The following is a 25046-nucleotide window of genomic DNA, read 5'->3' as shown; positions in this document are numbered from 1 at the left end:
ACAAAAGTAAAGTGTGGTGTTCCACAGGGGTCGGTACTTGGACCGCTATTATTTACACTCTATATGCTTCCACTAGGTGAAATTATTCATAAACATGGCATAAACTTTCACTGCTATGCAGATGACACACAGCTGTATATATCAGCCAAACCAAATGATACTGACACAATCAGTAAGATAGAAGATTGTGTAAACGACATAAAAAACTGGATGTCGTGTAATTTTCTTTTACTTAATTCAGATAAAACTGAGGTTTTACTTGTTGGCTCTAAAGCTGCAAGAGACAAGTTGTCTAACCTGGTGCTAAACTTAAACACGTTCTCTGTTACTCCCAGCCCAGATGTAAAAAACTTAGGTGTCACAATAGATTCAGATCTCTCCTTTGATACACACATTAATAATATTACTAGAGTTGCTTTCTATCATTTGCGTAATATCTCTAAAATAAGAAATATACTATCTGCTAATGACGCCGAAAAACTGATCCATGCGTTTATAACTTCTCGGTTAGATTATTGTAATGCTCTTCTAACTGGATGCTCTGGTAGATCCATAAACAAACTCCAGTTAGTTCAAAATGCAGCAGCTCGAGTGCTAACTAGAACTAAAAAATTTGATCATATCACTCCTGTTCTATCATCTCTACACTGGCTGCCAGTTAAATTCCGCATTGATTACAAAATACTTTTACTAACCTATAAAGCGCTACATGGTCTGGCTCCACAGTATCTGAGTGAGCTTATTAATTACTACAACCCAGCACGTCCACTTCGTTCACAAGATGCAGGGTTACTTATAGTTCCTAAAATTAAAAAGACCACAGCTGGTGGAAGAGCGTTTTCTTACAAAGCTCCACAACTTTGGAATAATCTTCCTGCCTCTGTTCGGTATTCGGACACAGTCTCAATGTTTAAGTCTAGACTGAAAACATATTTATTTTCTCAGGCTTTTGATTAATATAGACAAAGGCGCAGAGCTTGGGGGTTCTTGGTCATAGAAACTTGTGGTGATCAGGGATGTTGGGTCGCTGTCGTTCTGCCTCTCTTGTCCGATCACTCCGGTTTGGGTAGGAGAGGTGGGCGCTGATGTCCTGTGAAAGCCTTCATGACCTTGTTACCTGCTCGCTCTCCCTTTTAGTTATGCTGTAATAATTAGGGCTGCCGGAGTCTAAAACTCTCTGTAAAACTGTTTGTCAACTAGCATTGTACATTATTAACTACATTCTCTGTTGTTTTACCCCGAGGGCATTCTGATGGAAATCTGTTTACCCGCCGAGGTTAAGGATTAAAGTCGAGACTGCCGGGACAACGATGCTGCTCCTGTCAGATGTGACGGGTCTGGAGTAATTGCAACGACAAGAAATCACTACAGACTTTATTGAAGACTAGAGCGGATAACAACTCTATTATTATTTAATTGTTTATTTATCTATTTATTACCAGTTATGACTTTTAGATCATTCAATTCTGTGTTTGTATGATTTGTGTAAATCGTGTATTTATTTAAAGTATCCTCCAGGCCACCCAAGAAGGATGGGCCCTGCTGAGTCTGGTTCCTCTCAAGGTTTCTTCCTGTAATTTTCAGGGAGTTTTTCCTTGCCACAGTCGCCCTCGGCTTGCTCAACAGGGGTTTTTGTATCTGTTGGTCCTGGATTTTGTAAAGTTGCTTTGAGACAATGTATATTGTAAAAAGCGCTATATAAATAAAGTTGACTTGACTTGACTTGACTACAGTGTAGTACAGTATGGTACAGTATGGTACAGTACAGTGTGGTACAGTATGGTACAGTACAGTATGGTACAGTACAGTGTGGTTAGTATTGGAGTCACTAATCAGTAGAACTAATAAAAGAATGTGGATAGTGGGATTAGAACCTGTACTGTACCATACTGTCCTGTGTAGAAGTGCTGATACACTCCAGTCTGGATTAAATCTAAGTAGTATTTATTTGTGGTAACTAAACCCACAACCTTCAGTTTCCTCCAGTTGTTGAGTTTCTTCTTCACATATTGATGAATTTCAGGTGAAGAAACTTTAATCCCTGTGGAACACGTCACCTCTGAGGAACACCTCACCCCAGAGGACCAACAGTGTGGAGGTTTCCAGATGAAGCCTGTGAAGAAGGAAGAACCTGAAGATAAAGATGAACTCAGTAAGTAAAAATAACATTTATTATTGAATTTATTTGTGTCTATCACTAACACTAACAGCACCACTAAACCCTCACAGTCACGCAAACGACTCTAATCTCTATTTACACAAATAAAGAAAACCGTCGAGCCCAACTTGTGAGAATCTGTTCAGCCATGATAATAGAGACAGCAGCTGATCTGGTGTTAAGAACCACACAAACTACAATAATAATAATAATAGTAATAAGTTTAACTTATATAGCACTTTTTGTAATGTTATAAATGTATTTATTATTTATAATGTTATAAATGTATTTGCTTATTTATCATGTTATAAATGTATTTGATTATGTATTAGGTTATAAATGTATTTGATTATTTATAATGTTATAAATGTATTTGATTATTTATACTGTTATAAATGTATTGGATTATTTATAATGTTATAAATGTATTTGATTATTTATAATGTTATAAATGTATTTGATTATTTATGATGTTATAAATGTATTTATTATTTAAAGTGTTATGAATGTATTTGATTATTTATAATGTTATAAATGTATTGTATTATATATAATGTTATAAATGTATTTGATTATTTATACTGTTATAAATGTATTTTATTATTTATAATTTTATAAATGTATTTGATTATTTATATTGTTAAAAATGTATTTTATTATTTATAATGTTATAAATGTATTTTATTATTTATAATGTTATTAATGTATTTTATTATTTATAATGATGTAAATGTATTTTATTATTTAAATGTTATAAATGTATATTATTATTTACAATGTTATAAATGTATTTATTATTCATAATATTATAAATGTATTTGATTATTTATGATGTTATAAATGTATTTGATTTTTTATAATGTTATAAATGTATTTGATTATTTATAATGTTATAAATGTATTTGATTATTTATAATGTTATAAATGTATTTGATTATTTATAATGTTATAAATGTATGTGATTATTTATAATGTTATAAATGTATATTATTATTTATAATGTTATAAATGTATTTGATTATTTATAATGTTATAAATGTATTTATTATTTATAATGTTATAAATGTATTTGATTATTTTCTGCTTCAGAACTGAACAAGGATTTCTGCTGTCCACGTTTTTCTACAACCCAAAATCAGCTCCACAATCACATCAAGAGCTGCAACCATGATAAATATGAGACTCTGGTGAAGATTAAGACTGAACATGAGGATCTGACGCCCACCAGAAACTCCAGTAATCAGCAAACGTCCTCTGGTACTGTCAGCATTAACATCTCTCTCAGTCCCACACAGGAAGAAGGAAACGTCTGCTCACAGTGTGGGAAGAGCTTCAGGTGCCTGAGTGCTCTTAAAGTACACCAGCGCATTCACACTGGAGAGAAACCATATCAGTGCTCACAGTGTGGAAAGAGCTTCAGGACCCGGAGTGCTCTCAAAATACACCAGCGCATTCACACAGGAGAGAAACCATATCTGTGCTCACAGTGTGGAAAGAGTTTTAATACAAAGAGTGAGCTTAAAATACACCAGCGCATTCACACTGGAGAGAAACCATATCAGTGCTCACAGTGTGGAAAGAGTTTTAATACACAGGGTAATCTCAAAATACACCAGCGCATTCACACTGGAGAGAAACCATATCAGTGCTCGCAGTGTGGAAAGAGTTTTAATACAAAGAATGAGCTTAAAATACACCAGCGCATTCACAGTGGAGAGAAACTGTATCAGTGCTCACAGTGTGGAAAGAGTTTTAATGGACAGAGTCATCTGAAAAGACACCAGCGCATTCACACTGGAGAGAAACCGTATCAGTGCTCACAGTGTGGGAAGAGTTTTATTACACAGAGTAATCTCAAAACACACCAGCGCATTCACACTGGAGAGAAACCGTATCAGTGCTCACAGTGTGGGAAGAGTTTTATTACACAGAGTAATTTTAAAATACACCAGCGCATTCACACTGGAGAGAAACCGTATCAGTGCTCACAGTGTTGGAAGGGTTTTAATCAACAGGGTAATCTCAAAATACACCAGCGCATTCACACTGGAGAGAAACCATATCAGTGTTTACAGTGTGGAAAGAGTTTTAATACACAGAGTAATCTCAAAAAACACCAGCGCATTCACACTGGAGAGAAACTGTATCAGTGCTCACAGTGTGGAAAAAGTTTTAATCAACAGAGTGCTCTTAAAATACACCAGCACATTCACACTGGAGAGAAACCGTATCAGTGCTCACAGTGTGGAAAGAGTTTTAATCAACAGGGTAATCTCAAAATACACCAGCGCAGTCACACTGGAGTGAAACCGTATCAGTGTTCACAGTGTGGAAAGAGTTTTAATCAACAGAGTAATCTCAAAATACACCAGTGCATTCACACTGGAGAGAAACCATATCAGTGCTCACAGAGTTGAAAGAGATGTTTTGTATAAAAGTGTCGGCTAAATGCTACAAATGTAAATGAGTCTATGAAAGTGAGTGAGCTGAGTGAGTGGGACGGTTAGTGAGTGATATCTTTAGATGAATTGGTGCTTCATCCAGCTTAACGTGGTGGTAAGGAACTTTTTCATTTCCAGGTTTATGAGTTTCCATCGTTTTCACTTTTAACATATATTTAAATTTTAGTTCATCCCTAATCTAAAACTTTTTTTTCCTTGTTAATAATGTTGAATATTTTGTGGTCACATTGATTTTTGTTTGTATTAAATATTCATTAGTAATGTTGTTGGGTGTATAATGAATGAATATGATTGTACTGGTATTAAATCAGTGATATTTCTGTTTTTAACAAATTCTAATTTGATTTAATAACTAGATTTAACTAGAACACAGAGGAGGTTTATGGATGTAGTGAGGGAGAACATGCAGGTTGTTGGTGTGACTGAGGAGAATTTTCAGGACAAGATGAAGATGGACGTGAACCAACCAGAACCAGCATATTGTTTTTTATTATTGATTATTTTTGTAAAAACCAATACACATGATGTTGATTAATTATTTTGTGCTTTTTGGAGCAATTAAACTCATTTTGCATTTGCTTGATGTTTTAATGTCAAACAGTTTTCTCCATAAAACTTCTCACTTCTCACACACTTATTCCTAATATCTAAGAGCAGAACTAACATCTACAGAGTCTGTGTCAGCCATGTTCCAGCAGCTTCTAACTCATGGCAGATCTGTTTTTGGTGCATCCCCAGACCAAATATTCCCTTAGCACAAGGTGAGAGTTTGTGGTACTTTTTGACCTTTAAAAAGAGGCCACTGTTTCATGTACCCCCAACCCCCCAACCATTTGCTCAGACTGTAGCAACCGCTCAGGTATGTGAAGAACAAGTAAAATCTGAGTCAACATATAAAAATAAGTTTTAATAAGTGGGCCAGGATTACCGTGACCTCTTAAATGAGCAGAAAAACTAGTTTCCTAAGTGGGTTGGAGGTTGACAGTCACTACTACGGTTGCCAACCGTCCCGTAAAATACGGAATCGTTCCTTATTTGGAAACTAAACGTCGCGTTCCGTTTTGAACTGATCCGGGATGCACTTTGTTCTGTGTTTTTATCAGTGGGAGAGAAATGCTGCAGATTAGACTGAGGACTCAGGAAGCAGTCAAACTCAGATTATCAGATTGTAAAAGGTATCAGAGAAAAAGAACAGAGAGAAGCATGTTGGAAAACATGACATTAGAGAAACTGCTTGAAGAACGTCTAGGAGAGAGTGTAGTCCTCTCCAGTGGTGTGTAGTAATGAAGTAATAATACTTTTTTTTTTTTTTTTACAGTACTTAAGTCTGTTTTTGGAGTATCTGTACTTTACTGGAGTATAAAAAATTTCAGCTACTTTTACTTTTACTTCACTACATTTAGTAGAGAAATTGTGTACTTTCACTCCGATACATTTGCGGTATGTAAACTAAAACGGCCTTTTGAACTAGATTAAAAGAAATCTGCTTTCTCAGTCATGGCTTAAAATAGGCCTAGATTAAGCCTAATTCTAAATTATCTAATTTGATTTCTTGAAGGAAGATTAGAGCTATTGCAGGACTAAATTGAGGCTTAATTTAAACCTCACAGGAGGCAGGTTTAACTTCAGATTATTGTTGTTTGTCATAGAAAACAAATGGATTACTTGCACTATGTCAATGAAGATCAGCGAGTAACACCAGCTAGACATGTTACTGCTGACAAAAGTGACCAGTCACTTAATTTTGATGACATTTTTTAGATCGTTTTACAATGTACAACCCCAAATCAGAAAAAGTTGGGACAGTGTGGAAAATGCAAATTATAAAAACACAGAGTTTCTTACATTTACCTTGGTTTTATTTGATTGTAGACAGGATGAACTTGAGATATTTTATGTTGTATCTGCTCAACTTCATTTCATTTATTAATGAAGATCTCAATGTACTTTTCTGTATGAATGCTGCATCACAGAGTATAAATAACCTTTACCAAGGGCACGGACACACCCCCATACCATGACAGACCCTGGCACTGACACACACCCATACCATGACAGACCCTGGCCACAATACACATTTCCACTGTGTGATGGTCCATCCTAGATGCCTCCGAACCCTAAGAAGTCGACGCCGCTTCTGGACATGGTTAACATAAGGCTTCTTTTTTGCAATCCCCTACCCATGTGGTTATATCAGCTGTTGTTGAGTGGTGGTTGTTGATGTCATCTGAGAGATGGAAGATCACGAGCGTTCAGCTTAAGCTTGCACCCTCGGCCTTTTCACACTGAAATTCCTTCAGATTCCTTAAATTGTTTAACGATATTTTGCACTGTAGAGGGAGAACATGCAAATTTCTTTCAATCTTTCTTTGAGGTTCATTTCAATCATTTTCTCACACATTTGTGGACAAACAAAGACTTTCATTAAATACTTTCCTTTCCTGGATGCTGCAATCATCTGTTGACATCACCTGTTTGGAACCACATCATTATTTAGTCTTTTCACCTCTTTACTAGCCCTAAAGGGCGGCAATGTGGCTAAGTGGGTAGCACTGTCGACTCACAGCAAGAAGGTTCTGGGTTTGATCGCCTTTCTGTGTGGAGTTTGCATGTTCTCCCTGTGTCTGTGTGGGTTCTTACTGGGTGCTTCGGTTACCAAAGAGGTGAATTGGAGATACTAAATTGTCCATGATTGTGTTGAATATAAACTTGTGAACTGATGAACCTTGTGTAATGAGTAACTACCGTTCCAGTCATAAATGTAACCAAAGTGTAAAACACAACATTATAATCCTAATAAACAAACATAATAATAGCCCTAAATTGCCCCCATCCCAACTTTTTTGGAAAATGTTGCAGGCCTGAAATGCAGGAATGGAGGTATATTAAGAAATAAAATTAGTTGAGCAGACAAACATGAATTTGGGTTCAAACGTGGTTTCATCCTGTCTGCAATGAAATAAAAGTAAATGTAAGAAACTCTGTGTTTTTATTTTATTTGCATTTTCTATACTGTCTCAACTTTTTTGATTGCGGTCTCTTCTCTGCTGCCATGGTCATACTTGTGTTTGCTTCTCCACTTCAATCAATTGTAAGTGTTTCTTGATCCATCCCATGTTTTGTAGGCAGCTTTGCTGCACCTAATTCAGACTAGCACAGGTGGTTTTAATTTAAGATAGTTTGGGACTCCATAGTCCAGGTGTTAGTAATCAGTAGTTAATCTGTGTTTCAGAAAGTCTTTTTTAAAGTCATGATTTACTATTCCAGATTAAGGCCTACTCCTGGCTTAAGTTAAAACCTGTCCGGGAAACCACCGCATAAAGACCGTCCATCATTTACAAAAACTCACCTACAAACAAATATTTCCTCAGATAACTTCTGTATTAGATCAGCAGAGGAAAGATTCATGGTGCTGAGGATAATGTAGCACGTCTTTAACCCTTTAATGCTCTCAACAAGAACTCAACTTATCCAACTTATTATGGATGATTTTTCAGATGCTGACTGTTGACATATAAGTTGAATGTACAACCCAAATAAAAAAATGGACAGTATAGAAAATGCAAATAAAATAGATGCATGTTTCTTACATTTGCATCGACTCTATACTTTATCTTTTTGTCTCGTCAGCTTTATTACAGTTCTTAACATACACTTACATGCATTTTAAGCCTTCAACACATTCAAAAAATGTTGGAACATGGCAATTTAGGGCGAGTAATAAGGTACAAAAAACTAAATAATGACATGATCTTGATATTTTTTTAAATGGCCGCTTCAGTTTATACTAAAAGCATTTACTTTTACTTCTACTTTTAATACTTAAGTACATTTAATATCAAATTACTTTTGATACTTTAGTACATTTAACATTAGATACTTTTATACTTTTACTCAAGTAATATTCTAAAAGGTGACTTTTATCTCTATCAAAGTAAATTTCTCTTAAGATACTTGTACTTTTACTCAAGTATGGCCTTCAGGTACTTTATACACCACTGGTTCTCTCTAAAGCAAGCTGAGAGATACAGGGCTAATGGAGATGTTTCACTGTTAAGCTGCTGTTCAACTCCAGTCCAGTTGGTGGCGCTGGTGCGTCTTAAGTTGTTCTGCCAACCGCCATTAAACATCATAAGAAGAACAAGAAGCTGCTGTGTTTGTACTGTAGAGCCTCATCTGTAAGTAAAATATGTATTTAATTATAACCCTTATATTTAATTATAACCACATTCTAATTAATAATAAAACTAGAGTTCATAATAAAACATCACTGTGAGGATTTGAGGAGCTTTAACTCCAGTTTTATTTAAACAAACAAACTATTAGCTGCTCCGCTAACTGTTAGCATGATTCATATTACTGAACCGATTCATTTGAACCGATCCAGCAAAATGAATCAATTATGCGGAACTGATTGAGTTTCTTTATGATTAAATCTCACATTTTTATATAAACACGTCATATTTTTAAACTTTGCTTATAGTTGAACTTTGTTTATAGTTGAACTTTGTTTATAGTTGAACTTTGTTTACAGTTGAACTTTGTTTATAGTTGAACTTTGTTTATAGTTAAACTTTGTTTATAGTTGAACTTTGTTTATAGTTGACCTTTTGTTTACAGATGAACTTTGTTAATAGTTGACCTTTGTTTACAGTATAACTTTGTTTACAGTTGAACTTTGTTTATAGTTGAACTTTATTTACAATTGATATTTGTTTACAGTTGAACTGTGTTTACAGGTGAACTTTGTTTACAGTTGAACTTTGTTTACAGGTGGTTTGTAGAGTTTTATAGTCACAGTCAGGTGAATAGTGTAAGCAAGCGTCTTTAATTGTGTACTAGCTTGATGGAGAAAGAAATAAAGTATTGATGCACAAATGATCGGGAGCCTCATACTTTAATGACTTATTCCAGAAAGATAGTTCACGTGTGGAGAGTTTCGCTCTTCCATTCATCATGGAATCTCCAAAAGAGACAAAACACAATTAACACAGAATTATCACTGCACCATCTACACTAAACGTTTTACTGCACGTCTAAACCATATATTACACTACCCAAAGCGTTGAAGAGGGTAAAACTGGTGTTTACAGTTTAATAAACATTATTTACCGTGTTCTGATGCACAAAATCCACTTAATTCAAGAAGAGCATCGACTCTGTTATTAATTAAATCAGACTCAGATCTCGGATCTCAGACTCATGTGAAGTGTCTGTTCGGTTGTTAATACCATTTTTTGAAATAAGCAAAACAAATTGTTATCAGGTGTCACCCCTACATCCATGAAGAACACTTACTGTAGTACTAATCTTGTGATTTTTAGATAATTTTACTGTAGGAATTCGAAATAACTTTTTGCAGTAGCTTCAGTTCATAACAATAACAACAGCCAGTTACAACAGTCTAAAGAATTTCCCTTTAATTAGGAATACAGCACATCTATCTATCTGTCTGTCTGTTAGATTTTTAATAATGCTATCAGAAGAAGAGGGAGACGTCACCCCTGTGGATCTACAACATGAAGGATTCCAGAAGAAAATAATAAAAGAGGAGGAGGAGGATGATGATGATGATGATTTCTTCTGTAAGTAAATATGGAGCATGATGCCACTTTTCCACCAGACAGTGTGGTACAGTACAGTATGGTACAGTACAGTGTGGTACAGTACAGTGTGGTACTGTGTGGTACAGCACAGTGTGGTACAGTACAGTGTGGTACAGTAGTGAGGTACAGTACAGTGTGGTACTGTGTGGTACAGCACTGTGGTATGGTACAGTACAGTATGGTACAGTACAGTGTGGTACAGTACAGTATGGTACAGCACAGTGTGGTACAGTACAGTATGGTACAGTACAGTGTAGTACAGTACAGTGCGGTACAGTACAATGTGGTACAGTACAGTGTGGTACAGTACTGTATGGAACAGCACAGTGTGGTACAGTACTGTATGGTACAGCACAGTGTGGTACAGTGTAGTACAGTACAGTATGGTACAGCACAGTGTGGTACAGTACAGTATGGTACAGTACAGTGTAATACAGTACAGTGTGGTACAGTAGAGTATGGTACAGTACAGTGTGGTACAGTACAGTATGGTACAGTACAGTGTGGTACAGCACAGTGTAGTACAGTACAGTATTGTACAGTACAGTGTGGTACAGTACAGTATGGTACAGTATGGTACAGCACAGTGTGGTACAGTACAGTATGGTACAGCACTGTGGTACAGTACAGTATGGTACAGTATGGTAAAGCACAGTGTGGTATGGTACAGTACAGTATGGTACAGCACAGTGTGGTACAGTACAGTATGGTACAGTACAGTGTGGTACAGTGTAGTACAGTACAGTGTGAAACAGCACAGTATGGTACAGCACAGTGTGGTACAGTACAGTATGGTACAGTACAGCACAGTGTGGTACAGTACAGTATGGTACAGTACAGTATGGTACAGTACAGTGTGGTACAGTACAGTACAGTGTAGTACAGTACAGTATGGTACAGCACAGTGTGGTACAGTATGGTACAGTACAGTATGGTACAGTACAGTGTAGTACAGTACAGTGTGGTACAGTACAGTGTAATACAGTACAGTGTGGTACAGTACAGTATGGTACAGCACAGTATGGTACAGCACAGTGTTGTACAGTATGGTACAGTACAGTATGGTACAGCACAGTATGGTACAGTACAGTATGGTACAGTACAGTATGGTACAGCACAGTGTGGTACAGTATGGTACAGTACAGTATGGTACAGTACAGTGTAGTACAGTACAGTCAGTGTGGTACAGTACAGTGTAGTACAGTACAGTATGGTACAGTACAGTGTGGTACAGTACAGTATGGTACAGTACAGTGTAGTACAGTACAGTACAGTGTGGTACAGTACAGTATGGTACAGCACAGTGTGGTACAGTATGGTACAGTACAGTGTAGTACAGTACAGTATGGTACAGTACATTGTGGTACAGCACAGTGTGGTACAGTACAGTATGGTACAGTACAGTATGGTACAGTACAGTGTGGTACAGTACAGTGTGGTTAGTATTGGAGTCACTAATCAGTAGAAATAATAAGAGAAAGTGGATAGTGGGATTAGAACCTGTACTGTACCGTACTGTCCTGTGCTGCTACACTCCAGTCTGGATTTAAGTTTGAATCTAACTAGGATTTATTTATGATTAGAAAATCAAACCCACAACCTTCAGTTTCCTCCAGTTGTTGAGATTCTTCTTCTCATATTGATGAATTTCAGGTGAAGTCACTTTAATCCCTGCAGAAGTGGCTTCTGTGGAACTGCTCTTCTCAGAGGACCAACAGAGTGGAGGTTTCCAGATGAAGCCTGTGAAGAAAGAAGAACCTGAAGATAAAGATGAACTCAGTAAGACTTGAGCAAAATCATTTCTCCTAATTTGGTCGTGTCTGAATTTCTTGTAATATTTTTGTATATTTAGTGCAGAAGTGAGCAGGTGAGTGAAATGAGGAGACAGAAGATAAAGAAGATTAAACAGATCATGCTGACTGTACCGTGTTTACACTAGTATATAATTACAGAGTAATGCCAGGTGAATACAAGTGGCTGAATGATTGGGTAATGAATGAGAAGAAATAAAGTCGAGTATATAAGCTGATATATTTAATATATACGTGACTGTTTGTGCTGATGGTCCTGGAGAGATGAGTCTGCACCTTCCATCCAGATCTTAACTGTCCTCATTGTGGGTCTCAGACGTCTGGTGACTGGGGTGTACTTGGGGAGCAGGAACAAAGACTGGTGATCAGACTGACCCAGGTGGGGGAGGGGTGGAGCTTTGTAGGCATCAGCTACATTTGTGTAAACTTGGTCCAAAATTTTTAGTCCCCTTCTGATGAAACTTTGGAAGTCCAGATCTTAAACTGCAGTGATTAAAGTCTCCAGAAACAATAAAGACTCCATCTGGGTTCACAAAGGTCTTTTATAGCTGCATTAGCATTAGCATCTGGAGGGATATAAACTGCAGCAGTAACAATGCAGGAAACCTCTGGTGGTTATAATACCTGGTTATAAGGGTCTACACGTTATAACCAGGTATTCCAGGTCAGCAGAGCAGTAGGTATTAACTATGGCAGAGTCCATGTACCATGTTTTGTTTACATAAAGGCAAACACCACCACAGAAGCTCTTCATCACCTTCATCAGCTCTTCATCAGTTCCATCAGCGTCCAATTGTCCAATTTGCATCGTGCTTCCTCTCTGTCTATGCCGAACCCTGCCCTGACCGAGGAGATCGAAGCTAACCCACATCCCCTCCGACATATGAGCAGCAAGCCGGATGCAATTTTGCCACCCACACATTGATGAGTGTTGTGCCACCTAGCGTTGCGTGTGGAGAGACACGCCCTAAGAGCACTCATTCCTCATCTCTGTGCAGGTGCCTCTAATCAGCCAGCAGAGCTCGTGATCGCATTCTGACAGAGAGAGACCCACATCCGGCTCTTTGTCCCACCCCCCAACTGAACAACCGGCCAATCGTTGCTCATACAGCCACTCAGCCTCAAGCCGGCAAGGCAGAACTGGATTCGATACGATGTACTTGAAATCCGGCTCTGGTTGCAGCGTGTGTTTTTATCGCTGTGCCACCTGAGCGGCTAGCATTTTTTAACAAGACGATGCAAAACCACCTGCTGCACACATTACATAGGCGTGGCAGTGGAAGAAGAGGGTACGGGTACTGGACCGGCCTGCCTGCAGTCCTGACCTGTCCCCAGTAGAGAACAGTCCCAACTTTTTTTAGAAAGTGTTTCAGGCCTGAAATGCAGGAATGGATGTTTATTAATAAATGAAATGAAGTTGAGCAGATAAAAGATGAAACATCTCAGCTTCATCCTGTCTGACATCAAATAAAAGTCAAAGTCTGTGTTTATATTATTATTTGCTTTTTCCATACTGTCCCAACTTTTTCTGATTTAGGGTTGTATTATTATTATTAAATCTGCTGAAACCCTGTGTGAACAAAGGTTTATAGGTCGTGTTTTTGACAGATAGTATAGAAGTACGTGTCTGTTCTAACTTAAGTGCTTAATAAAGAAGTTGGTCGTTACTACCAACAATAACAAACTTATTTTTCTTCTTTCAGGTGAAGGATCTTTAATCCCTGTGGAACACGTCACCTCTGAGGAACACCTCACCCCAGAGGACCAACAGTGTGGAGGTTTCCAGATGAAGCCTGTGAAGAAGGAAGAACCTGAAGATAAAGATGAACTCAGTAAGATATTTTTTATCTTGAGTAAAATAAGATTTGGATTGAATAGAATCAGAGGAACCTGGGATGAAGCATCATACAGTGAAAGCTTGTATTGTGCTCATGCAGATCAGTGTGAGCAGGAAATGATGAATGCAGGATGAATCACATTACAGGACTTTAGCGTCAGATCTCAGTTTAACAATTACTAACAGTATTTATTATTTATAAATGTATGTTAATGTTATAAATGTATGTGATTATTTATAATGTTATAAATGTATTTGATTATTTATAATGTTATAAATGTATTTGATTATTTATAATGTTATAAATGTATTTTATTATTTATAATGTTATAAATGGATTTCTTATTTATAATGTTATAAATGGATTTGATTATAATGTTATAAATGTATTAGATTATTTATAATGTTCTAAATGTATTTGATTATTTATAATGTTATAAATGTATTTGATTATTTATAATGTTATAAATGTATTTGATTATTTATAATGTTATAAATGTATTTGATTATTTTCTGCTTCAGAACTGAACAAGGATTTCTGCTGCTCCTCGTGTCCACGTTCCTCTACAACCCAAAATCAGCTCCACAATCACATCAAGAGCTGCAACCATGATAAATATGAGACTCTGGTGAAGATTAAGACAGAACATGAGGATCTGACGCCCACCAGAAGCTCCAGTAATCAGCAAACATCCTCTGGTACTGTCAGCATTAACACCTCTCTCAGTCCCACACAGGAAGAAGGAAACCTCTGCTCACAGTGTGGGAAGAGCTTCAGGTGCCTGAGTGTGCTCAAAATACACCAGCGCATTCACACTGGAGAGAAACCATATCTGTGCTCACAGTGTGGAAAGAGTTTTAATACAAAGAGTGAGTTTAAAATACACCAGCACATTCACACAGGAGAGAAACCGTATCAGTGCTCACAGTGTGAAAAGAGTTTCATTACACAGGGTAATCTCAAAGTACACCAGCACATTCACACTGGAGAGAAACCGTATCAGTGCTCACAGTGTAGGAAGAGTTTTAATCAACAGAGTCATCTCACAAAACACAAGCGCATTCACACTGGAGAGAAACCATATCAGTGCTCACAGTGTGGAAAGAGTTTTAATCAACAGAGTCATCTCAAAAAACACCAGCACATTCACACTGGAGAGAAACCGTATCACTGCTCACAGTGTGGAAAGAATTTTAATACAAAGAGTCATCTCAAAATACACCAGCGCATTCACACTGGAGAGAAACCGTATCAGTGTTCACAGTGTGGGAAGAGTTTTAATCAACAAAGTGCTCTCAAAGTACACCAGCGCATTCACACTGGGGAGAAACCATATCAGTGCTCACAGTGTGAGAAGCGTTTTAATGCACAAAGTAATCTAAAAATACACCAGCGCATTCACACTGGAGAGAAACCATATCAGTGCTTAAAGTGTGGAAAGGGCTTTAATAGACAGAGTGATCTGAAAAGACACCAGCGCATTCACACTGGAGAGAAACCATATCAGTGCTCACAGTGTGGGAAAAGTTTTACTGAACAGAGTGATCTGAAAAGACACCAGCGCATTCACACTGGAGAGAAACCATATCAGTGCTCACAGTGTGGAAAGAGTTTTAATACACAGAGTAATCTCAAAATACACCAGCGCATTCACACTGGAGAGATACCATATCAGTGCTCACGGTGTGGAAAGAGTTTAAATACAAAGAGTGATCTCAAAATACACCAGCGCATTCACACTGGACAGAAACCATATCAGTGCTCGCAGTGTGAAAAAAGTTTTATTCAACAGATTAATCTCAAAAGACACCAGCACATTCACACTGGAGTAAAGCCGTATCAGTGCTTACAGTGTGAAAAGAGTTTTATTACACAGTGTCATCTCAAAATACACCAGCGCATTCACACTGGAGAGAAACCGTATCAGTTTTCACAGTGTGGGAAGAGTTTTACTGAACAGAGTGCTCTCAAAGTACACCAGCGCATTCACACTGGGGAGAAACTGTATCAGTGCTCACAGTGTGGAAAGAGTTTTAATTTACAGAGTAATCTTAAAAAACACCAGCGCATTCACATTTTACAGAAATGATTCTCACAGTGTTGGAGCTGCTTTGCTCATTTATCAGCACTTAGACACAAGTGTGACTCATCAGATTGTACCAAACAAGCTAAAATATAAAAATATAAAATATAGTGAGTGAGTGTTGGGGAGAAATGTTTAGCAATGAATGAATTATACTGTGTAATTAATAGGTAATTAATTACACAGTAAACATTAATAAGTAAATAGTAATAATAAAAGTATAAATCTTTAGGTTAAACTATTACTGGGAAATGATGTGATTATCTATAGTGGAGTGAATGGTGGGTAGAACCAGGAGGTTTAGAGCCTGATGTAAGTGAATGCTATCAGTTAATAGTGGAAGTGAATTGAAAATAAAAGGTATTGGATCGGCTAGCATATATTGGTCTTAGTGCTACTGTGCTTGATTGGTTTTCTTCATACATTTCTAGACGTGTACAGTATGTTCACAGTAACTCCTGTTACTAGTGATGTCCCTCAGGGCTCTGTCTTGGGGCCTCTACTATTTATAATTTACTTGCTTCCCATTGGACGTATCTTTAGGAAATGCAACATTTAATTTTATTGTTATGCGGACGACACCCAGCGATACCTGTACACTGTGCTCACGGCTACTCTTCCTCCTCCATCTCTCTCTGATTGTCTAATAGAATTAAGAACATGGTTCTCTTACAATTCTCTCAAATTAAATGCTGATAAAACTGAAATTCTTCGTATAGGTAGAAAATCTACTCTCTCTAAATCTAACAAATTCTCAGTGATGATGAACTCAGTCGTCTCTCCTTCCACTCACAATCTTTCATTTCATGCACATATTAACAATATCACACGATCCGCTTATTTACATTTACGTAACATAAATCGTGTACGTCCATTCCTTTCTCCTAGACGTGCTGATGTTCTTGTTCATGCCCTGGTCACATCTCGAATTGATTATTGTAACTCTCTTTCATTTTTGGTCTACCTCATATGGGAGCTAGAGCTTTTAGCTACTCTGCCCCACATCTCTGGAACTCTCTCCCTCCTGACATTCGCACCATTGATTCAATCCCTAGTTTCAAAACATATTAAAACGTATTTCTTTAAACTCACCTACCCTTAATCTGTGTCATTAATTATGTACTGATGTTTTGTATTGTAAGGTGTCCTTGAGTGTTTTGAAAGGCGCCCATAAATAAAATGTTTTATTATTATTATTATTATTATTATTATTATCTGTTGGTACAGATGTTACTTATACTTGTTTTTCACACATTTTCATAGTTTGGTTTATACAGAGGTGGAAAGTAACAAATAACATTTAATCGTGTTACTGTAATTGAGTAGTTTTTTTGTGTACTTGTACTTTTTAAAGTAGATTTTACAACCTGTAATTTTACTTTTACTTAAGTATGTTTTGTATTAAGATTTGTAATTCACTACATTTTAAATAACTTTCGTTACTGAGTTAAAAAAAAAAATAAAATAAAAAAAAGTCGACATCAAACCACTTGTACTTGCAGGATTAAGTAAATTGTCAAAGTGCATCTTTTAAAGGGACTATAACAAAGTACATACATAACACATAAAAAACGGTTTAACGTAGAAAGCACTTACTAGTCTAGAGGTTCATGTCAGTGTTTGAACTGAGATTCGTTGGCAAGTGGAGCAGTGAAATCCTCAATTTGTTTTGGATCATTTTTTCCAAGTGCATTTGTGATGGACCTGAGTAGGCCGAGCTTTTCATTATGTTGTTGTAGCAGCATCTCTAATACAGTCAAAATTTCTCTCTCCATTACTTTTAGTAAAATATCATTTACAATATTCAGTTTCTAAATACACACACACACACATCATACACACCTTATACACACATGTAATACACACACACATCAGTACACAATCACACATCATACACATGTATGAGGTGTCAATACCAGGGTGTGTCATGGTATGGGGGTGTGTCAGTACAAGTACCAGGGTGTGTCATGGTATGGGGGGGTGTCAGTACCAAGGTGTGTCATGGTATTGGGGTGTGTCAGTACCAGGGTGTGTCATGGTATGGGGGGGGGTGTCAGTACCAGGGTGTGTCAGTACCAGGGTGTGTCATGGTATGGGGGTGTGTCAGTACCAGGGTGTGTCAGGGTATGGGGGTGTGTCAGTACCAGTACCAGGGTGTGTCATGGTATGAGAGTGTGTCAGTACCAGTACCAGGGTGTGTCATGGTATGGGGGTGTGTCAGTACCAGGGTGTGTCATGGTATGGGGGTGTGTCAGTACCAGGGTGTGTCAGGGTATGGGGGTGTGTCAGTACCAGTACCAGGGTGTGTCATGGTATGGGGGTGTGTCAGTACCAGTACCAGGGTGTGTCATGGTATGAGAGTGTGTCAGTACCAGTACCAGGGTGTGTCATGGTATGGGGGTGTGTCAGTACCAGGGTGTGTCACACACACACTTATACCTAGGGTACCCAGTTACCCCCAGGACATGGGGAGAACATGCAAACTTCACCCGGGAATCGAACCCAGGACCCTCCAGAAGCCATCCCACAGTGGAAATCAAGTCAGTATATGTGCAGTCACATGAATCCAGTCATGCCCATAAAGGTAAATTCACTCTGCTCCCTCAGAACGCTGTGACATCACAGTGTGGTCAACATTTTGATTTTCTCCTCATTTACGATGGCTGCTTCTCTGAGACAGAGGTTTCTGCGTGTGCTGTGTTGCGGGGCGCCTCCCCGGGCGTCCTCTGGGGGCGACCCGGGTCACGGGGGCGGCGTGGAGGCCTCATAATTCGGGTGCATCACAGCGGATTTCTGTGCTGGGCTGTGTCCCAAACCGCCCTTGTCGTGTTTAAGTCTGAGACGATTTCACCGGCGTTTATATATCGACTTCACGGTGCTGGCTGAAGACCTGCAGCGCTGTTCGGTCCAGAGCTGCGAGGACACCGGGCGACGCTTCTGCTTCCGGGTGGTCACACCCACAAGGTAAGTCCAGATCTATAATCATCAGAGACAGACAGACAGACAGATGATCAATAGACAGACAAACTAATAGATAGACAGACAAATAGATTATCAATAAACAGACAAAAGATAGATAGACAAGATGATTGATAGAAAGACAGACAGGCTGATAAATAGACAGACAGGTAGATAGACTATTTATCTATCTGTCTATCCATCTGTCTTTCTGAATGTCTGTCTATCTATCTGTTTATCTATCTACTCAATCTGTCTATCTGTTTGCATCCTATATAATCTGTATCTATCACCGTGTGTGTACAGGAGCTGTACGTTCCAGGCTGACTGTGAGGCAAGTGGACGGGCGTGGATCAGCGCCATTCAGAACCTGACTGAGAGAGATGGAACAGTCGAGAGCGAGGTGAATTATCATCACCACTATACTCCGGGAGGGGAGGGGTTCAGTTCTCATCTCTGTAACACCAGTTTAATCTGTCTAAATCAGCAGGAATCAGACGGGTACGAGAATGATTCAGAATCAGATTCCTCGAGCAAGCAGACAGACTCCCAGGGACCACAAGTGTCTTCTGAAGCTCCAGGTAACCTTAACACCACCACGTTCGAGCCAGACACTATTAAACTGTAGTGACTATATATTTAACCCTTGGGCTTCGTAGGTGGGATCTGTTCTGGAGAAGTCGTCTGTGATGCTTCCGAGAACAAGGGTGAGTATGCCGGCCCTTTATATGGACCCTTATTTTTGGTCCACATGACACATGAAGCATCATTGGTGATACTTGTGTTGAAGATGCTGAAGGAGAAACCACCAACGGAGAAGGTCAAGAGGAAAAGACGACCGACACGAACCCGGACAGCCAATACACCTTTGGAGAACTGCTGGGAAAGGAATACTGCGGTTCAGTCTATGAAGGAGACCATAAGGCAGATGGGAACCAGGTGAGTATCAGTTTGCTGTGTTGATCCTCCCCTGGATCCTCCTATGGCTCCAGATACCTGTGACGACCTACCAGGACCTTATTGGGTCACGAGGACCTATGAGTACCACCCTGGCCCCTGGATTCCTCTTAGCCCCATACATGAACCCAATTGAGCATCTGTGGGACCTCCTTAATGGTCGTGTTGGCTCTACGGATCCTCCCCTGGTTCCTCCCTTGGCTCCAGATACCTGTGACAACCTTCTGAAGAGGCTAAACAAGAGGCCAAGAAGAGGCCAAATCAGTAATAATAATAACATGTCTCTTGTGGGCAGCAGGTTGAGGTGCCATGTGCTGTACCCGAGACGGACGACATCTCAGAGGGAACGTCACGTGTGGTTGAGGACAGCTCCGAGCTGCACAAGTGCTATGAGGTTTACAAAACCATTGGATCAGGTAACTGGTACCACTTTCAGTCGTCTCTCTGCCTTCGTGTAACACAGATGTGCATCTTTTAAAACCTGACTTAATATTTTTTTTTTATTCAATCGTTCTTCAGGTGGTTATGCGACGGTCAAGCTCGGCAGGCACATTCAGACTCAAGAGCCAGTGGCCATCAAGATCCTGGAGAAGAAAGAGCTCGGGGTTAGTTTCAGCAAAACCGTCTGTTAAAGACGGACGTGTCTCAGTTTCCAAACGTTTGGTTCTCCTAATTCTGATCTAAAAAGTCATAAAACTGTTCCTGTTTCATCCCCATTGCAGTTGTCCGATTTGAGGATACAGATTGAAGCCCTGAAGAACCTCAATCATCAGCACGTGTGCCGCTTGTACCAAGTCATGGAGACTGATGACCAGATATACATGGTGCTTGAGGTACCATCAGTGGTTGGAAACTATCAGATTTGATTTAATCTCTGGATTTACGATGATTTGCTGCTCACTTGACTCGCTCTCTCCTCCAGTTTTGTCCGGGTGGAGATCTGTTCGACCACATCGATAATAACGACAGGTTGTCGGAGGAGGAGACGCGCAGGATCTTCCGTCACATCGTCTCGGCGCTGGCCTACGTCCACAGCCAGGGATACGCCCACCGTGACCTCAAGCCAGTGCGTCAGCCAAATGATTTCCACTTATACTTTGTGCTTTTTCTTTGTTAGTGCTTGTACATAACGTGTTTTATTTTGACTCTCAGGAAAACATCATGCTGGATGAGAAGAACAACATCAAGCTCATCGACTATGGTCTCTGTGCCAAACCAGAGGTTCGGGTCTCTACTAAGACTGTAGTGTATACTTAAATCAAGCGTGCCATTCAGAGAGTCTAGTAAGGTGGTGTGCTTACCCCCATCCATCATGCTAAAGCCTTGCACACATGGTGTCCACAATTAGTTTCAGTGATCAGTTAGATGAACAGGACATCACAGAGCCATGCTGGTTCAGTTTGTGTGTTGTGTTGCAGATGCGAGTCAACAGTTGGACCTTCGGTTGATAGAAATCTGTTTTGTTGTAGGGTGGATTGGGTACTGCTCTGATTGAGGGCTGTGGAACCCCTCCCTACTTGGCACCAGAAATCATTGATGCGCAACCCTATCATGGTGCAGAGGTAGGTGTGTGTGGGGTGTGTCCCCAGGTTATTCCTGATAAACTTCAATTGAAAAGTCTCCAAATCCAAGGTGTTCAGTCCCCTCTGTAGCCCCATTCATGAGTTATTCTATGAGGTCTGGATGAGGGGACTGACCAGGGTAAAGCATGGTTAAAAAAGACAATGGGTGTGTTCGAAAAGCTAGTGTGCTGTCTACATAGGCAGCATTTTACATCATCCTGTGCGCGCTCCCGAGAAGGAGGCTGTTCGAAATCCTAGATGCCTTAAAATCCACACTTCTGAGGCATCTTAGTATTTCAATGTTATTTTGGCTCAGGAACGAGTGAGCTCCGACGCTGCCTTAGTGACCAAGGCAATCCCAGCATTCATGGCTGACGGGGCGGAGAAACGAATGGAGTTATTTTCAAACGTAAATAAAATATTACTGATTTTTAACTTGTATAAACTTGTACCGAGTATTTTTATTTGCAAGTTCGGGCTTGTCAGGAAATTTAACCGTTATCGGTACATGAAGAGAGATGTTATTGACGTTAGCGTGCTGTGCTACCTCAGTTTATTGGTTTTAATGGCGAGATGCTAAATGCTAAACGCGAAATGCTAAACCCGATGTTATCGCTATCTAAGTAGTGCGATCGAATAACCTGACTTTTAAGTCACTGACTTATTAGAATACTCTCTACTAAGTCAGCTGCCTATGTAGACAGTAAGACAGCAAGGCAGCTCCCTAGGTTTTCGAACACACCCAATGAGTATGTGTGAGTGTGTGTGTGTGTTTTAGGCAGATGTTTGGAGCTTGGGTGTTGTCCTATATGACATGCTGTGTGGCTACCTCCCGTTCGATGGTGACAACTTTGTGGAGCTCCATGAACAAATCACTGTAAGTCTTGGAACTACAATGAAACACCATTGGCATACACATCTTGTTACGATTATGAAATTGAATCCATTATTTAATGATCAGCAGCATGTTAAACATACAGTAAACGTAACAGTAACGGCTTGTTGTGATGTTCTTTGATCAGATGTGATTGTTTTGCTCTGTGTTTCCTCAGAAAGGACATTTTGACACTCCTGACTGGCTGTCTCCTGGTTCTGTACTGCTGATTAAGGAAATGCTGCAGGTGTTGTATCTTTATTATCTTACATACTCATATATTTGTGTCTGTGTGTGTGTGTGTGTGTCTCTGCTGGATCATCTAGATGAGTAGAGCATCACCGAGATGGCTGTGATGTTCAGACAGTCCAACCAAAGCACCAAGCAGCTGGTGTCTGAGGTACATTTCAGTACTTGTATCTGCATCAACACAGATGCCAAAATGTAGACACATATTTATTAATATTGAGGTTCTTGTGCTCCATCTAAAAGAGATAGCTGAGCGGATGTGTAAGAAATCCAGGTAACATTTCCACAATCAGTGTATTTTACCTGATAAACGCTGCTCCACATGCTCATCTGTCCAAACACTACAGCTTCTGGAATGTTCTTACACCTCTTCTTGTTTTATTTAACAGGAGACATTGTTGTCGCATCAAGGAGGGACGATGGTGGCGCCATCCAATCAGGACACGTTACATCTCAATTTCACATTTCAATGATTATTGCAGCTGTTTCTCTCTAACCCATCCTCTCTCTCTCTCTCTCTTCTTTTACCAGAATGATGCATTTTGGATATCTGTGTGTGACTGGTTAGAGGAACTCCACTGAGGTGCCGCCCTTGTTGATCCACACAGCTGTATGAGAAGTGTAGAACATGGATGACCAGGATCAACAGGCCTCAAAATCTTATAAAATTAAATGTAAAATAAATAAACTCACTGAATATATGAAGGTGCATGAATGTTCATGTTCACAATAGCTGATTATTTCTTCATTGTTTTGTGTATGATGTCAGTAATATGATGTCAAAGGCGGCACAACGTTTCCCGACATGTTCCAGAACATTGAACTCAGCAGTGAAGATACAGACCTACTGTCAGTTACTCATAGCAGCCTGAGATCGTTACCCTAAAACTTAATGAACTCATGTCTCCTAAAAGAGAGAGTACACTATTAATAACCTTTTTAAAATACATGAGGTCCAGGAACAAAATGCAAAATACACTATATTACCAAAAGTATTCACTCACCCATCCAAATCATTGAATTCAGGTGTTCCAATTACTTCCATGGCCACATGTGTATAAAACCAAGCACCTCGGCATGCAGACTGCTTCTACAAACATATGTGAAAGAATGGGTCGCTCTCAGGAGCTCAGTGAATTCCAGCGTGGTACCATGATGCCACCTGTGCAACAAGTCCAGTCGTGAAATTTCCTCACTACTAAATATTCCACAGTCGACTGTCAGTGGTATTATAACAAAGTGGAAGCGATTGGAAACAAAGTGGTACCATGTAAAATGACAGAGTGGGGTCAGCGGATGCTGAGGCACATAGTGCACAGAGGTCGCCAACTTTCTTTAGAGTCGATCGGTACAGACCTCCAAACTTCATGTGGCCTTCAGATTACCTCAAGAACAGAGTGTAGAGCTTCATGTAATGGGTTTCCATGGCCGAGCAGCTGCATCCAAGCCTTACATCACCAAGTGCATGGTCTAAAGCAGCCTTTCTCAACCGGGGTGCCGTCTGGCTTTGTCAGGGGTGCCGTCAAAAATATTCTGATAGTGATGGGTCGTTCTCGAACGATCCGATTCTATTGAACGGCTCTTTAAAATGAACAAAAGGAACCGAGTCGCGCCTCTGGGAGCCGCTATATATATATATTTATTTCTGCGCAGTTCTTAGCGGCTGTAATCCACCCAGTCTGCTTCGCATCAGTACAGGGAATTAATCAGTCATAATAAGTGCTGTTTATTGTCCAAATTCAAATTCGAAAACAGAGAGCAGAGAGCGAGCGAGACACACACAGAGAGAGAGAGAGAGACACACACAAACTGATCGTTATTACTACCTCATTACTGTAAATATTATAATTTTTATTGTTATTATTTTGCACTGTTTTTTAAATATTTTATTCTATTTTATTATTGTATTTTAAATTTTTTTGCACGTGTAACTGTTTTGTATATATTTGTTCTTTTTTATTGTTATTTTTATTATTTCTCTGTAACTTGCTTTGGCAATACGAATGTCCTTATTTGTCATGCCAATAAAGCTTTTTTTGAGTTGAGAGAGCCATAACCGAGCTACAGAGAGAACATGCAGAAAAGAAGCAGTGCTCTTAGAATAATGACAAATAATTGAGAAATAAACTATAAACTTGTTTAATTATGTTAAATCTGATTCGTTCATGGCGTGAACTGAGCTTTTCAAGCCTAACTTATATCAAGAACAAGTACAGGGAGCGACTGAGGGCTCTGGACCAGGAGTTTCATGTCTGCCTCTCATCCATCCCTGCCAGAAAAGGGCGATTGTGTGCATCATCCCAGGCTCAGGTTTCCCATTAAAAGTAAGTCACGTTTCAGGAGTCGGGCTCGGCCCCTTAGTTCCAGTGAAAGAAACTCTTAATTCTTCAGCATACCAAGAGATTTTGGACAATTTCATGCTCTCAACTTTATGGGAACAGTTTGGGGATGGCCCCTTCCTGTTCCAACATGACTGCGCACCAGTGCA

At 39.3% G+C, this 25046-nt stretch overlaps 1 pseudogene; it reads left to right on the top strand.

Moving 5' to 3' along the window:
• Positions 1-15796, top strand: part of LOC134325914 (zinc finger protein 208-like) — a 202452-nt pseudogene extending 186656 nt beyond the window's left edge.
• Positions 15797-25046: the final 9250 nt, after the last annotated feature.

Source organism: Trichomycterus rosablanca, chromosome 14, assembly GCF_030014385.1.
Source record: "Trichomycterus rosablanca isolate fTriRos1 chromosome 14, fTriRos1.hap1, whole genome shotgun sequence".
NCBI lineage: Eukaryota > Metazoa > Chordata > Actinopteri > Siluriformes > Trichomycteridae > Trichomycterus > Trichomycterus rosablanca.
This window is presented reverse-complemented; position numbering and strand designations above follow the sequence as displayed.